Source organism: Zonotrichia leucophrys, chromosome 8, assembly GCF_028769735.1.
Source record: "Zonotrichia leucophrys gambelii isolate GWCS_2022_RI chromosome 8, RI_Zleu_2.0, whole genome shotgun sequence".
In the NCBI taxonomy this organism is placed as follows: domain Eukaryota; kingdom Metazoa; phylum Chordata; class Aves; order Passeriformes; family Passerellidae; genus Zonotrichia; species Zonotrichia leucophrys.
In genome coordinates, this window is record NC_088178.1 from 20,402,922 (window position 1) to 20,419,978 (window position 17,057).

The 17,057-nt window shown below is 40.6% G+C and overlaps 1 protein-coding gene across 10 annotated transcripts in view; it reads left to right on the forward strand.

The window, feature by feature from the left end:
* Positions 1-17,057, forward strand: part of ST3GAL3 (ST3 beta-galactoside alpha-2,3-sialyltransferase 3) — a 174,005-nt gene that overhangs the window by 68,020 nt on the left and 88,928 nt on the right. The gene's annotated exons all lie outside the window — the stretch shown is intronic.

Sequence of the window (17,057 nt, forward strand, 5' to 3'; positions counted from 1 at the left end):
ATTGGTTCATGGAGAGACCAGTGCTGAAATTCTGGACAATTTGAGTGGTCGGTGGCAATGGCTTAGTTGGCTTCAGTCTGACCAGGACTTTGCTCAAAGAGTAGAGACTCCTGGGTGTTGAGTAATGAAACAAATTATGTTGTCAGTGCATGATACAAATGTGTGGTCCGGCTCACTGCTAGTACCAGGTGATGCAATGCTTGGGGAGCTTTGGTCATGATTAAGTTATCTGGAGTAGATAATAAAGTGTGATGCTTTGTTGTGGTTGATTTTGGGCTTTTTGTTCTTGGGAGAACAGGGTAAAGCATCCCTCAGGTACCTGGAGTTTGTAGAATTGCTGGGAGACAATTCAGAAGATAGATTGGCAGGAACAATAATCTGTTGAGGCTTAAGCATTTCAGTTTGGTGCATTGAATGGAAAATTTGACCAAACAGTTTGACCATTGTACAAGCTTCTTGTTCACGTGGAAGAGATGCTTTAGTGCAATGATCTCTTTGGCAAAAGAGATTGTGGACTTCTTAACATAACTGGCACTTTTCCAAAAGAGATATTTTATTTCTTTTGAGGAGGGAATTTCCATGACCTGTGCATCTAAAGGTTAGGTTGAGTGATCATGGCCTTCCATCCAAGCCTGAAACTGGTGGTATCTTCTGTCTTTGTTTTTGTTGACAAGCATGGTGACTGGAAGCTTTTTTAAAATAAAAAAATACATCTGACATTGCCTTGTAACCAGTAGATACTAGAGACATGCCTTAAAAACAAAACAAAACACTGAAGTTCTCCATCACCAGTGTAAACCAAACAATTATCAGTATTATCTTCTGTGAGAATTTTGGAACTCTGGGTAGAGTATAAATACTAGAACTGAAAGTGAGTGCTTTTAAATCTGTGTTTGTGTACATGCTAAATGTAAATAGTAGAGAGTAGAATGAACTCATTATTACAAAACCATTAATCTTATTTTAATTTTTAAAATACTTTGGCTTTGAGAAGGAGCTTTTTAGCCTCCAAGAATCTGAAGTGATATTTATTCTCTCCCTCAGCAGCTGCTAGCAGATCTCTGTTCAGTCACCTCCAAGTAGATGACTGCATTGAACTAATTCCTTGCAAAGAGGTACAAATGTGTCTCTAGTCGAAGGAAATGTTCATACATTGAAAAATTGTATTGACAGTTTTAAAGACAGCAACTCACCAGGTATTTATCTTCAGGTGCTTGTTTAGCATGGACCTTAAAACTTGACTAATGTTGCCTTTTTTTCCTGTGATGTCTTTGATTTCTTTACAAATTAAATTCAGTGTTGGACATTTAATTATTTTACCCAGTTCTGCTGTAAGGATGACTGACCAGTAGTTCTAGAAAGAAAAATCAAGCTGCACTTAAAATTCCTTCTCCTCTGCAACTTTCCTTGTACTCAGAGAATGATGAAAGTTAATATTACCAAGCCAGGTATTCAATATATTTAGAACTCTTAAAGCCAAATTATCATGCCTGTTCATTTAAAGATTGGAGCCGCATGATTTGTTTTATTCTAACTTCTGTTTTCAGTTGATTGTGTCATTAGGAAACCATCATCTCTCCAACTGACGTTTTTTAGGCGCGGTCTTTGTGGTAAAATGTGTGTTTTTGTTGGGTGTTTTTAATATTTGGATAAAGTTGGTTTGGCTGTTTTCAAGCATGAATGAAGTGAATAAATGTTTTCCCATTTTAAGGTTCCTGACTTTTTAGTGCAATTTTAAATGTGAATAGGCAAAATATGGTGGAAATAGTTGAAATAGAATAAATGTTTCTCAGAGGATGTAGCTGTTCTTGATGCTTTTTTACTGGTAAAAATGAGAATTCAGACTTTAGTAAGCATAAGCAAGTGCTTGATGAATTAAAGAGCAATGGCCTGAGAAATACCAAAATGTGGCTGATGGTAAAGAAAGACTAAGCATTTGTTTGTTTGCTTTAATGAGGTCCTCAGTTGATCAGTTCTCATTCTAGCAATGCTTTATCCTTTCATCAATAATCCTATCTGGAAAAAATCCTAGGTTGTGAGTACTAAATAAAGGGTCAGTTATTTCTAAAGAACAATCTGGACTGCTTGATTTAAATGGTCACAGTCCAACAAAATATATGTTAATATATCCAACATGAAATAAAACATCTGGGAGGACCAAATACAGATTTTACCTTCAAGATAGAAAAAAAATCCTCTATCTTGGAAACAGGCAGAGAAATCTTCATGTCATCTTAACAAAATACCATTTCTTAAGTACTATTTCATATGTGCACAGAAAAGTTGAGAATTTTGTGCGAAACACTGACTTAAAATTAAAATGCAAAACCTCACAATCCAAGATTTCTAGACCACTGTGTCCAGTTTCAATGGTAAAGTGTGAGAAGGGAGAGGAAATAAGAGATGGAAGAAAAGCCACAAAAATGAACAACGACTTGCTTAAACAGTAAAATAAACAAGACTCCTAGAAATAAGTCATCTTTCTGAAGCAGAAGTTGTATCCAAATGAGGAGAATAGGAAAGAGCATTAACTTTGGCAAGTTAAATATAAACCATAATGAGGTAGAGCAAAAAAAATGTTGAGGAACAACTTTGTAGAGACTTTAAAAAAATAATAAAGCTTTTTGTCTGGCTGTCAAAGGCAGAGAGCCTGTCAGAGATCCCGATGAGCTGATAGAGGTTCCTAATATTACATGTGAGCTGAGGGAAGGTAAAGCTGGTGCAGAGAAGTTATTTGCATTGCTATTCACTGCAGAACAGTTCCCATGTGGACCCTTCATTTCCAGGGGACAGGCTGGGGGAATGTGACAGAAGCTTGACGTTTTGGAGTGAATTCCAACACAAAGAATTGCTAGGAAAAGTTCTCACTTTGTGAGGAGCTCGGTGTTGATGTTGCCGAGTTACACGCAGTTGTGTGTAATCACTGCTTGAATTGGCCTCAGAATGGAGGAGTGAAATCAGTAAACGTGCTGGGCTTTTCAAGAAGGGTCTGGGGGGTTCTTTGGGAAAGTGGAAGCTAAGAGCAAGCCTGGTTTCTGTATCAGGCTCCTCTTAGAACCTAAAATTAAAGAATAGCATTAGTGTTTGTTCACAGATAGAGAGGAGACAAGTTGGCTTTTGCAGCAGGAGCTTCTGCCCTGTAAATCTGCTTGTGTTTCAATGACTGGATCAGCATTTGATAAAGGTGATTTAACTAATACAATACATCTGGATTTCTTTAAAAAACCCATAATACATGCATAAAAAACCCCCAAGCAAACAAACCCATGCCCAAAAACCCAAAACCAACCAAATATTTGCTGTTTGAAAGATTTTTTGGCAAGTTAAACTGGTGTAATGCTGTACTGATTAGATAGTGACTAGGTAAATAGTGAAAACTGTATGGAAAAGATAAGAAGGTTGGAGGTACAGGGATGTTACTCCTGGAGTCTTATGGAAGAAAGTGTGCTGGGATCTCTGGTGTTCTAAGTGCTCATACACTACCTGGAATGGAGGATGAATAATGAAGCACTAACACATTTTTCCAGGTGGTAAGACCAAAAGCTGACTGTGAGCAATGTCAGAGGGATCTCACAGTGGTAAGTGGTGGGGTAAGAAAATGGCAGCCCAAATTCAGTTCTGATAGAGATAAGATCCTGTTTGTGGAGAAGACTGATCTGATATTTTGAGGTGTATGGTGGACTTAATTGTGCCTTAGTTTTACTCTGTGAAGCAGAGCAAGCAGAGGGTGTTTACAAGCCTGTATAATGTAGTGAGTGATGTGGTTTGACAAGATTTGGAGATATTAAATGCAAATATTGTGCTCTGGGTTTAAAATAAATAAAGGTAAGTGCTATTTCATGTTATTTCCGGTTACATTTTTCTGCAAATGGCTCCATAGTGGGCAAAAGATTTTTAAAAGTATATTTTATATACTTAAAGTACATAACTCTTTAAGTTACATCCTAAATGGATGTTGAGGGCAGCATGTGGCTTGATGCAGCCCCTTTTTCTTAGGCTTTTTACTGGAGTGTTATACCATGGACTCAGACATCAGGTGTTGGACAAAATGGATGGCTGGTCTAATCCCTTGTGCCCATGCCTTTATTTTCTGGGTTTTTTAATGATAGCAGAGCGACATAGCTTCAGAAAAACATGCTGTAATCTGAGTCACGACAGTGGCACCACACCAAGAGAAGTGGGTGCATGATCCCAGAACTGCATCTCAGTGTAAGGTCAGGCCAGCTGGGCTGCTGCTCACTGTAAATGAAGGAGCTATCTAGTTTCTCACTTTCCAGGACAATAAGATTCTGCCTCTTGCAAATCTCTCAACAGCAGATAATGATTCATAGTGCCTGAAGTGAAGTTACTGGTTTCAGAATGATACAAAGGAAATGGCAAGTGTGTTTGGTAGAATGGCATCAGTAGGTCGGTGAATTAGACTACTATGTTCAGTGAATTACACTATTTTAGTTGGTCTGAGGTCACCTACAAGTCTGGAGTTAATGCTTTGACCTTTTTGTAGAAGGCACTAACTTGTATTTGCAGTGGTAACACTGCAGTCTCCTGCGTGTCTGGCCTTGCTGTGGAAACGATGCTGCCTGTGTACAGCTCTTTCTATGCCCTATTCTTTATCAAATGAGAAAAGAGATCTCTGCCCACAGTTTGTGGCTGACATGCCAGCCTGGGACAGTTCAGCTACTCAATACTCAGCTGCAATTTTCCAACCACAAGCTCTTGTAATTTGGCAGCTAATACTAAAAATTGGAGGAGGCGGTAAATAGAGAGGGAATGTCTGCAGCCTGCAGACTTGTGTATCTGTGTGTGGTAGGGGAACATGGCAAAGAATTATTTAAAGAGTATCTGAAAGTATTTCAGAGTAAGGGAGAAAGGAGAAGTTCAATACACAACAAATCTGTTGGTGTTGTGACCAAAATAGTGAATTTATGATTTGTGATTCAGATACATAAGACTGTTTTTGCACCAAGGATAAGATTGTAAGCATTTTCTAGTCAATTGGTGGTAAGAAATAGCCTTATATGAATCACAAACCTTTTAAAGTCACTTCAGATATAAAATCAGTCTGATTTGTTTGATTATTCTGGTTTGAACTTCTATTGATTACCAATTGGTATCTTCTTTACAGTCATATTTTTCTCCCTCTTATTTTTCAATACTGTAGCCTGCTCATCACTCAGACAATAAACAGCTCTCCTGTAAAGTCTTCTGGGTTTATATTTTCATGCTGAATTGCTTCTTTGTACATAAAGTTCAAAAATTTTAAAGCTTTCATATCAGCAGAGAGTGCATGACACGGATTTATGCCAGCCACAGAAATTTCAGTGGCTTTCTCTGAAGTCATTCTTCTGTGGGTTTTTTTTCTGATGTTTAGTTCCTCCTTGATTTTGTAGGTCACGGACTCCTGTGCCTTTCTCCACTTCCACAGGCTGGGGGAGTATAGATAGGGCAGCACCAGAAGTCCTTTCTTTAGCGTGTAGACTCCTGTCTCCTTCACATCAGAGCTTGGTAAAATTTCTTTGCTGTTTCTTTCTTACAGATACGGTTTTGCAGTTTTTATGCTTTAGGGAAAAAACCCCCATTTTTATATGCAAATGGGGGATAGGGACTTTGGGTGGAAATGGAGCTTCAGCAAGGGCTTTAGTAGGAGTCAGGATAATTTAAAAATATGGTCCCCTGATCCTAAGTATTTCCACATTCATTTCCATATCTCCTTTCAGGAAGCTGTACTTCTTATAACAGGCACACAATAGCATCTGTCCATCCCACACATTTCTGCTTTCTTGTTTAGATATTCAGAAAAAAAATATTCCAGAAAGAGAATTTTTTAACCCTCTGCTTGGAATTGACTTTCTGCATGTCTGACTGTCTCCATGCCTCATGAATTACTGCCATACCCAACATGGGCTTGTACTGAAGTGACAGGACACGAGCTCAGTGCTTAGGGGCTGTCAGTGCAGGTGATGGCTGCTTCCTCTGTGATCAACTATTTAAGGAGAGCAGAGGAAGGCGAAGGATGGCAGCTTCATGTGGCTCCTGAGAGCTCCTGAAGAAATAGGCTGGATAATTAATGTGCCACTGAGGATTGCTACAGGCATTCAAAACTGTTGCCTGACTGTAGTGTGGTGCATCTGCTGCATAGCTTGGGGTCTTCTCAGGTGCAGTGGACTGTAGCTCTTAATATTTTAGAATATATAAAATTAGGATCCCTGTGTCCCAGACACTGCTGTGAGAGTTTTCTGCTTTCCTTCAAAACAGGATTGATGCTATTCTGGGAATGGGGAGTACTCAAATCCCTGTCCCTTCTTTAAACCTCTTGTTCTGTGCCTGTACATTCATTTAGGAATAGTGTGTGATGGTGACAGAGATGGTTTCAGAGCTCACAGTTACATTTGGAGTCCCAGTAACTGCTGTAATCACAGCTCTGGAAGGAACTTCCTAGGTGCCAGTGCCCAAAAGGGTGTTTGGGGAAGCTGAGCTGCTGACCTGGAATCTTCATCACACCTCCCACCTGTCACCACATCAAAGACTAAGAAAATATCATTGTTGCATTATTGAGGTTTGAATTTGAAGGGACAAGTTGATGCAGGTGTATTTTCTGATAGGCAGTACCGAACATCATCCATTTCCTTCATTTTCTTGGTTAACTGTGGCTAAAAGTGTTCAAGACTCACAGGAGGAGAAAGGCAGGGTGAAAGAGTTGTTGGTGCCCTGGTCACTTGAGCTGTCAGGGTTTTCCATTTGTCCAAGCTCCAGGCTGTTAAAAGGCTGCCCGTGCCATGCCAGGGGATTGAAGCCTGCTGCTGCTCACCCTTACCTCCTGTCACCTCCTTGTTCTGTGTTTTGTAAATCCCAGGCTAAACAAACACGCAAGCCAAAACACACACCCTCTCAAATCACTTCTGGTGTCTGGGTAGCACCTCCCCATGCAGAGCTCTGTGGCTTTTCCAGTAACACATCTTCCCATGCAGTCAGCTGCTGTTCCACTGCCGCTGCTGGCAAAGGCAATATTTTGCACTTTCCTACCTTTCTTTCCTTGTGAATTTTATGAAGTGGTGCTTTTTTTCTCCTTTATATGTTGGTTCTGGAAAAACTTCCTCAGCTTTTTCACCTCTGCAGTTAGTGTGTCAGGTATTATATATAATTTGAAAGCAGTTACTAAGAGGATGATTTTAAAAAGTGTCGATTTTGAGTGACAATTGGGATCAGAGTATGCAGCAGGTAAAATTCCCATGTTTGTTTTATTGTCATGGACTCATTTGAGATATTTAAATCTCTCATACTTTGGCCTAAAGGTGACAGGTATGTTATCTCACTAAATATTTTTGCAGAGGCTGGCTCTAGTGAATATACAGCACAGTCTGCTAAGAGACGTTTGCTTTCAGTGTTCAAACTAGGATTGTTGTCTGAGCTCTTGGTGCTATTTATAGCTGGGCCAATTGGATTGCCCTTTACAACACCCTGACTGCTTCAGTCCCTTGCACCTGCCTTGTCTGTAGGAGGAAGCTGGGATTAAGGAGCAGCATTTGTTAACTCATGTCCAGAGTGTTGCAAACCTCTGGTACTGAAGTGGTGGTAGCTAAAGCTTTCTTTAAAGTGTGGTCATTTAACTTAATTTCTCTGTGGCAGACTCCCTTCATTCATTTTTTATTGTAGAGAACAGTGCTTGGGAATGTAATTCCAGAGAGGAGCAGATGAATCCTGACACATAACTTTCTGCTAGCTCTGAAATTCATGCACTGATTGACCAGCTGGAGCTCAAAACACTTTGTACTTCAAAACAAAATTCAATGGCAGCAGCTCATTGCCTCACTGCTGGTGATGTGCACGCTGCTGCAGTCAGGTTGAAGTAGACAGGGCATAATGTAAGAGTAGATGTAAAGAAAAAGGGAAAGAAAAGGAAAAGGCTCTGGTTTTGTTTCTGCATCCCTAAGGAGTTCGTGCTGCTCCATCACCTGAGTGAGCAGAGCGGCCTGTGCACAGTGCAGTGAACTGGGTAAGTAAAGTAATCCTTAGAGCTGAACGTGAGTTTTCCCTCCCCCATCACCTACTCATTTAGTGCAAGATTATTTTAAATCCAGACCAGTTCACTGGTTCAGTTTATGGAGTTTCCATATCATTATACAAACCCTGCCAAGGGTGCAGCCTGAGAATTGAAGAGCTGAGGTGATGGCACTACAAAAGCTCTGGGCACCAGGACAGGGATGTGGGGAGCTGATGCTCAGGAGACAGAAGTATGGTTTCACCTTCAGTTCATGTACGTTGTTCTTTCTATCCCATGTTGAATTTTTAATTTTTAACCAAATGTGTATAGTTATACATGCAATTCCCATGTGCTGATGATGACAGTAGATTCTGTATCAGAGCCACTTCTGGTGCTAAAATCTTTCATGTTTGACCTCTCTCAAGAGTTTAAAATGAAGTATGTGAATCTACGTGATGTGCAGGTTTTGTGACTGAAAAGTATGTCTTCAGAGTCTTTTTCATGACTTTGGAACTAAGTGAGACTATAAAATGAAAGCTGGAACATGGACACAGGGACTTTACTGAGTAGGTGCCTTTCTGGCTTCAAAAATGATGCAGAGCATATGTGTTCTTGCTTTAATATGAGTACCCTGCATCATATGTTAGAGTGGGAACAGGACAGGTTTGGTTGTTTTGAGGGTGGCTTTTTTTTTTGCTTGTTGTTGTTTTGAGGAATCCTGACGTTATTTTAAATTGTGGACTGTTAACAAAAAAAAAAAAAAAAGGAAGGAGAGATTTGAAATGTACAAATAAATAACCATATTTGCGTGAGCATGTAAGATTGTAATAGAAGCAATAAACTTAATTTGTGCTACCAAATGAGCATATTTTATTGTGCATGTGTGTTTGGGCTCTGTTGCTGTGGCCCATCTGCTCTTAAAGCTATACCAGCAAGAATGTTTGACTTCCAGGAAAATCTTGCAGGAAAGATTGCTTGAGGTTCTAAATCCATCTGAATGAAGGAAAATATCAGTGAGCATGGAATGCAAGATATGAAAAATATCAGTGAGCTTGAAGGTTAATCTGTAATATCACTGTGGTTTTGATATACAAGTCTTACCTTCTTTTCTCTTCCTCACATTCTCATAAGAAAATGTTTTTATCTCTTTTGATTAAAACTCTGACTTTGCCCTTCTGAAGGTCCATATTTATTGGTTCAGGCCACCATCTCCCCAGAGCCCCGACAAGTTCCTTGGTATCTTTGAGACTCTGTATGTCACTGGCGATTTCCTCTTGCTGTAGAAAAATGTGCACCTTCCCTCAAAGTTTTCTGAATTGTATTCCAGAGTGGATAATTGTTCCTACTGAACTCCCTACTGGTGGCTTTCATCACATTTCCTATCTTTGGGTAGATTTCAAGTCAAATTATTTTCCTCTTCTATCTTTCCCTCTCCTCTATTACTGCTCACTTTGTTCTATTATTGAAACATTTCAGGAGTGTCAGTGCATGCAAATGCTGTCACTGAGCCAGTGTACTTTGGCTAAGAATATGGATGAAAAGGCAGCCTGATAATTTATGCAAGATTATTAGACCAAATTAGAAACAGTCTGGGGAACCCTCCAATTCTACATTAGGCAAAGGAAGGTAAAAACTGCAAAGATTATAAATTCTCTTTGTAACAATTTGAAAAGTCACTTGAGAACATTGTTCAGATAATGTTGTAGAAACTCTGGCTCCACCACAGAGAGAACAGCAAAAGCTCCTTTGGCAACTATTTTCTTGCTACCTTTACTACAATTCTGAGCTGAGTCCCTAAATGAATTGCTAAATACTATCAAAGCAGTGCTGTAACTGTTGCAGTAGTGCCAGGATCACAACAACTTGGTGAAGTTCCTGTAGTTTCCCAAGTTTGCCCAGGATCACAACAATACACGTAATGCTGGAAACCAGGGCAAGGGCATTGCCACACACTGCAGTGGGATAGCAGATTTCACTTGTATTGCACACTGTGGGTTCTTATCCTGCTTCTGTCTTGCTAAATTCTGGAGATTCATGCATTCAGTAAAAGTTGTTTCCTTTTGTGTAATCTGCTGTACATTTAAGAATGATCACATCGTTTTTCTCCTGAAGCTCTTTGAGTTACTTGCACAGGAACTTCCTTTGTGCAAGTCAGGGCTGTAGCTTACTCCAGTGTCCAGCCTGAAAACGAGAAAAACTGTGTCCAGCTTTCTTGAGAAACGTTTAATTGTGATTCCTCTGAAACTCATTGCATCTGCCATGCTAACTTGCTCTTCTTTCAAGCATAAATAACTGATGTAAACTTCAGGATTATGCAAGTTTCAAGTAACATGCCTTGTACAGTTCTTGGAAAAGAGAAAAGAAGATTTGAGGTTTATATGGTTTCCCCTTTCTAAACTGATATTTGTGTCACACCAATTTCAGCATGTTTCTTATCTGTTTATCAGCTGTGCCAGCCTAGGTTCATGTTCACACTGGTGATATCAGTATGATAAAGAGATTGCTGAGAAGTTAGTTAATTTATCTTGGAATGAAACAGATCAAAATATGTGTGACATTCTGAGGGATCTTGGAACACCTGGAACCAGAAGAATATGTAACTCTGCCAGTGCACAAAACCACAATGATTTTACTCCTAGATGAAAAGGTCTGTGCATCTGATTTACTTTGGGCTTGCCTCTGTTAGTAAGAGTCGTCTCTGGTACTTTTAATGGAAGGTGATGCTCTGTTAGCCACCAGAAGTGTTTGTTTCTGGGCTTGGATATTTTTTTCCTTTATTTTTTTTAAGCTGTTTGTGACCCAGTGAATCTCCCTGTCCCTGGAGCCATCCCTGGGCTCCATGATGTGCTGTCCTGGGCTGGCCTCAGCATGAGCAAGTCCATAGGATGGCAGCTGTTGTGGTGGGAGAGTCTTGCCTCCAGTTTGGAAAGAAAACACCAGCTTTGGAATGGCCTCAGGGATGTTCAAAGCCACACCAGCTGCTCCACCAGGCAGTGAATTAGGGATGAGTAGCACAGCGTATATCTGTCCTGGGAGTTGTGTTTATGTTTTAACAATTTGTTTGTAAATGTGTAACCTCAAGCATGGATACATGGAGTATACAGCTCCAGGCAGTCTTAGTGTAACCTGTGGCAAAACAAGCAGCTTCTCAGAGCCAGTGGTGGCCAGCTTTTCTTGCTTTTGATTTGTTTCTTAAACAGTGCCTGTGGGGTTTAGGCATCTGCAGAGGAAGATGCTGGTCCCAAGGGTCTGATTAAACAGGCCAGCTCTCAGTCTGCTCTTGCTGACTTATTCCTGCTGTTCTGGGAACGTCTGAGAAAGGATGTCCAGAATTTGAAGGAGGCAAAATATGCTTACAGGTTCTGGGTTAAGGAAAGAAAACTAAAATAAGGAAACCACAACATTTCTCTGGTTTTTTTCCCTTGTTGGGGATTTTTGTCAGTACATGTACCAAGCATTTCTTCTCCTTAAAGCAGATCTGATCTCCTGGGTAATAATAACAACTATTTATGGAACAACAGGATACCAAACAGTTTATAAACACTGGGCTTGTTTACTTTTGCTCTGTGACTGCTCATTTCACATAGGGGTTTCCTCATGTGTCAAGGGTGAAGAAACTTGTCTGAGTAGACACATCTGTAAAGAAGTAGTTGGTCTTGCTCTGCCATAGTAGCCTGGTGGAAGATTTGTCCTGTCAGCCAAAAATTCCACGTGTGCTCAGTAAGGAAGGTATTTTAGCAGGAAAGTGGTCATCATGTATTTTGTAAAAGGAAAGAAGGAACTGTTCTGCTTCATTCTTCCAGATCTGGCACCTGCTGCTAATGGAGGGTGTGGGTTTGAAATGCTGAGCTCTGTCTCTTCTCTGGGAAGCAAATTGTTCATTCTTCAGTACTGCATTACTAGGATTTGGAATAGCTGGAGGACTCCTAAACCATGTCCAGACAGGAAATTTAAAAAACCAAGGCTAATAGTTTGGGTGGGTTTTTTCTCTTTATATTAACAGGACTTAATTTCCAGTCTTTTGCCATCTTTTGTGGGTTGTTGGACAGAAAACATGGGGGGGAAACAGCACTTCATTCTGTGAAATTAGCTGCCAGACACCACACCCTCCCTGAGGATATGGGAATGATGATAGTTCCAGACCATCCAGGAGAAAGAGGAGAGTAATCCTGTGAAACAAGCCATGTCTGGAGTTCTCTGAGCTACAGAATAATTCACGTAGAAATGCAGAGCTGTGTGAGATGTGCAGTGCTGACTGATGCACCCTCTGTCTCCATCTAAATGGTGGCTGTGAGATGATGAACTGCTGAAATGTTTTGACAGATGCCAGTCAGAGGGATGCTTTTGACAGGTTTTTTGTAATGATTAACATCACTTGAAGCAGTTGTTTGGGTTTCTGCATGTTTGTTTTAATTCATCTCCTCTTTGTTTCCCTTTCACAGCAGTGCCCAGTTTACCATAATGAGATTCAGGAAGCTGGAATCAGTCTCATTTAGGGAGGTTACTGTAAATATTTTCACTGACAGAACTGTCTTTATTCAGTTAGGATCTCAAAATACTTGAATGTCGTCTTGTGTTAAACAGAAGATCCAGTAATTCAAATAAAGTGATACCAGGAGGGCAGTTTATCCTGAGATAATCCTGTCTTTAGCTATTCTAAAGAAATTGTGCTCCCTGAAGATGCAGGAAGCCCAATGAGAGTCAGAGAGAGGTGCATGAGGGAAGAGGAAAATATTCCTACAGACAGATGTACCAGTATTCAACAAGTTGCCTGGCCTGTTTACAAGTGCACAGGCACTGTTGTCTGCTGTTGGTAAACTGAGTAATAATCTGAGTTTTCTGTATCTGGAGAACTTGGAGCAGCCATGAGGAGCTTGTCACTTCCTTGGTGAGGAGAGGAAGCCTCAGTATCCCAGACACCTGGCTGAGGAGGAGCCCTCAACAGCTTATTCACAGTGACTGCTACAGCTAGGAAGTAAAAAATTAAGTGGGAAAATCAGTGTTAAACACGTGAGACTTTTCTAGAGTTGTGGGAATGTCTTGCTTCTAGAAGTTATTTTTTAGCATAGCAGAGACTTTCAGCTGCTACTGAGGTGTTTTTTTAATACCCAAGACCTGGCATGTCAGCTACAGAGTAAGACACACAGGAGGGAAGGTTTCCAGCCTTGTTCCAGTTTGTGAGTGTTGAGAGGGTTTGTCTGCTACATTTTATTTTGGGTTTGGTTTGGGGTTTCTTGGGGATTACAGTGCATCTCTTCATGTCAGACCATTAAACAAAATTTTTAAAAAACAACCTGATTTCTCTAGCAAATCAGAGTTGAAATTCTTGACCAGTAGCTTGAAAATAGCTACAAAACAAAGCATACAGTTAGCCAAGTGCAAAATTCTGAATATACCTGGCATCAATCTCTTCATTTCATCTGCTGCTGGAAGATTTTGGAGACTTGTCTTGACTGTGGAAGCCAAGTGTCAACTCTTCAATATTCTGACTTCGTAATGCAGCCTTTCACTGCAGTGCTAGGGAAGGAGATGCTTGTTCTCTGTCTTGTCACCCAGGCTTTGTTCTGTGCTGTAGTCTTGGGCTGTTTTCTCCCACATGCAAGGCAATCACTTCTTCTCCTGTTTTTTTTCTTCAGAGCTCTTCTTTTGGCCCCATCTGCCTTTCTGTGTGGATGGAGATTGTGTTACACAGATTGTGTCCCTCCTTTATCTCTCTTGGGCTACATCTCTGTTTACTTTTTTGTTTAAATAAGGTGGTAAACCTTGTTGTTCACAACAATTTAAGGCTCCTACAGCAGTTTGTAAATCTTGTGACAGATCTCTCAGGGTTTTTTTGGGGGGAGTTTTGGATGGAATGGAGGACTCAGAGGCAGCAGAGATCGTGTGCTGGTGGACCAGAGGTTTCAGGCTCTCTGGGGCATTTCAAGGCAGCACAAGCACTACTTTGGTGGTTTATAGTGAGCCACTGCAAAGCTTTGCCTCCCAGGCCCTGGAAATTCTCTCAGTTCCCACTAGCAGATAGAAACTGGTGGGTTTCCTGTCAGCATTGCTCAGGAAAAGACCCTACAGTTACCATCACCCCTGGAGCATGACAGCCACCTTCACTCTGCTGAAATGCAGGGAGCTGATTTGTTTCCCAGCAGACTAATTGCTCATGGCTTATTATAGAGACTGTTTGGTGCCCTGTTCTGAAGACTCTTTGTTCAGGACAGAGTGTTTTAGAATATGTTTGTATGTGCTGGCAAATTTTTTGAGTTGTACTGGTTTTTTTTTTTTAAAGGTCACCTTGGGTTTAGGAGAGTTTAAAGAACTGCAGCAGCTAAATAGATACAAGAAATTCAAACAAATCCTGAAGGTGGTTAGATTGTGGAATTCTTTTCAGCTTTTCAGTCTGAACTTCCTTAAATTTGCCAAATGACTCATTTACATCTGTATTCTAAGGCCTTCCTGGCTTTATTTCCTACAACTGCCTTAGAACTTTCCAGGTTTTCTTCAATTACAGTGTTTCATTAAAATTATCCTTGCAGGATTGCCTTAGTTTCTTCACACTGTGTCATTTCATTCTGATCTAAACCTGTTTCTCAACTATGGAGCTAAAATAACTACTAGCATTGTGCAGTTCCCTTTTTCTGTGAGATTTGTGTTGCCTTTGCCTTATCTGTCCAAATGAATGACAGATGTTTTTGCATGGGCTGGTCCCTGGTTTTATGCTGCACAGCGCAATAGGACCTCAGCTTTCATCCTCGACTCTGTGGTGATTAGCATTGTGAGTAACATTCCTGGAGTCTACTGGGTTATTCTGCTGGCAAAAGATTATTCTGCTCTTTCTGTGCAAGGTATTTCTCCCTGCTTTTGCAGTTTTGCACACTGTGCACTTTGGGTAGCCCTGGGCACTATAAGCCAGTGCCTTATCTATCCTTTTCCTTCCATGGTAAAATCTGTTTATTCTCTAGACCACCATGTCTCCTGGTATGCTGCGATACTGCAGTGTGATACTACAAGTATGAAAACACTTGTCAGCTCATTCTGCTGAGCCACTGTTCATGATTTCTGTAATTGTCTGCCTCTGAACCTGTAGGAACTATTTGGCAGCTGGATGATAATGATCTTACTTTAACATTTGATGTGATGCCATGTTTTTTGTATTTGGAATGTATATTGGAAACAGCAGAAATGAGTTTTGGCTGGAACTTCAGTGCAATCTTGCAGGCAGTAAATAACAAAGAGTTTAACAGGAAAAGAGAATCCAAACACTTTGTGTTCTGGGTTAGCTTGTATGAATCAGCAAGTCTGTGTTGCTAAAAAACAAGATCAGATTGCTAAATGTAACCCAAATAGTATAGCCATGTAGAGACATAACCCATGGGATTCTGCTCCAAAACTGATCTACAAAAAACCAGCAAGCTGCCTCCTTTTCACATAGCTGAACCCTGAGCTGGGACTTTCTCTTTTTAGTATTATTACAGTGATGTGCTGCTTTCTCCTTGTTTACACTTGTATCGCTCCTTTTAGTCTCTCGTAAAACTGGTATTAAGTTCATCCTTCTCGTTTGTCATACTTTCAGTGACAAGATCTGCCTCCTTTCACTAACTCCCTCTTTTCCACTCTATTAAATTCAGGCTTATTGGCCTCTGCAGGACACTGTGGACAGTTACTGCCAACCACTTAACTGTTAGCTGAGTTAAACGTAAAACCTTTTTGTCTTTCCAAGGAAAGCTGGGAACATTCTGACAGCTCACACAAGCTGATTGCAAGCGTAGAGTGGATTTAATTGGAAAGATAGATTATTACATGATACTTTCCTGTAAAATGTTCAGAATTATTTAATCCTTGTATGTGGGTACCTGAGACTAGGGAGAAAAACAAGATAAGGCAGAAGAAAGCTCGTCTGTCTGACTGAAGGAAAAAGAAACTAGATCTAAATTGCATGTTCTTTGTCTGCCAGATGTTGCCACAGAGTACCCTACGAGTTTGAATGTATTAAGTTTGAGCAGCATGTTATTTAATGCATATACACTTATCATGAAATGGTGGGCATGAACCTGCCTTTGGAAGGAGGAGAAGCTCATCTGTGGCTCCTGTGCCAGAGCTCATAAGCCTCATGTGTGGCTTTATTCTCTCTGGCATGGCCCTCCTGCTTCTGGGAGCAGGCTCCTAGCTCGCTGTGGCCGTGCGTGCCAGCTTGTCTCAGCAGCAAAGCTCTGTGTCACACAACGGGGATGTGCCACCAGGTCCCTGACTACCAGGTGGGTTGGAGCATCCACTGGGTGTGATGCTGCATTTCTCAGTTGTGCTCACTAATCAGGGGGAGGTGGAGTCTAATATCTTGTGAGCATCTTGAAGGAAAAGTCAGGGCCTTGCAGAAGAGTAACACCATGTTTTAGTAACGAGTAATAGAAGTGCACAACAGTGATGGAAAGAATTGTAAAGCAAACATGGTACTAATAGAATAGAGGTTATAAAAGTTAGAGTTTAGCCTCATGGGAAATTTGTAAATGTTGAATCCTTTGCTGCCTTGGCTGTTTCTTCTTAGAATTTTCATTTCTAGATGCTCTGAATTACATTGATGAGGAGGGAAGAGAACCCCTTGCTTTTCTTGCATTTCAATTTGCAGACAACTAGCAAAACCTCTTGACCAGAGGGAAAGTGAAGAGGATTTTCTTTTTGCCTGTGTTGGTTCAGTGTAGTGTTCTACTCCTTGAACTAAGCAGGAAAGAAAAAACCAATAATGGGAATTCTTGTAAGCTGCTAATTTAGTGTGCTATGTCAATGTTTTCTGCAGTGCTTGTACCATCTGAGTTTAAGTGATGCAACTCTGAATTTACTGTGTTGGTTTGCCTACAGTGAGGAGGTAATAAAAAAAAAAGCCCAGTAGTTATGTCTGTGCTTTGGTATGTGGAAGAGTGAAGAGGAAGCTAGAATAATTCAATTACAAGCATAAGAGGTCTGCCTGCTGGGGCCTGTGCCATGGAAAAGTATAGATTTCATTTTTTCCTAAAGCGCACATCTCCTGCAAGTACTGTAAAATGTACTTACAGGAGGAAGGAAGCCAGCTGAGGTACCTGAGCAATAGTCA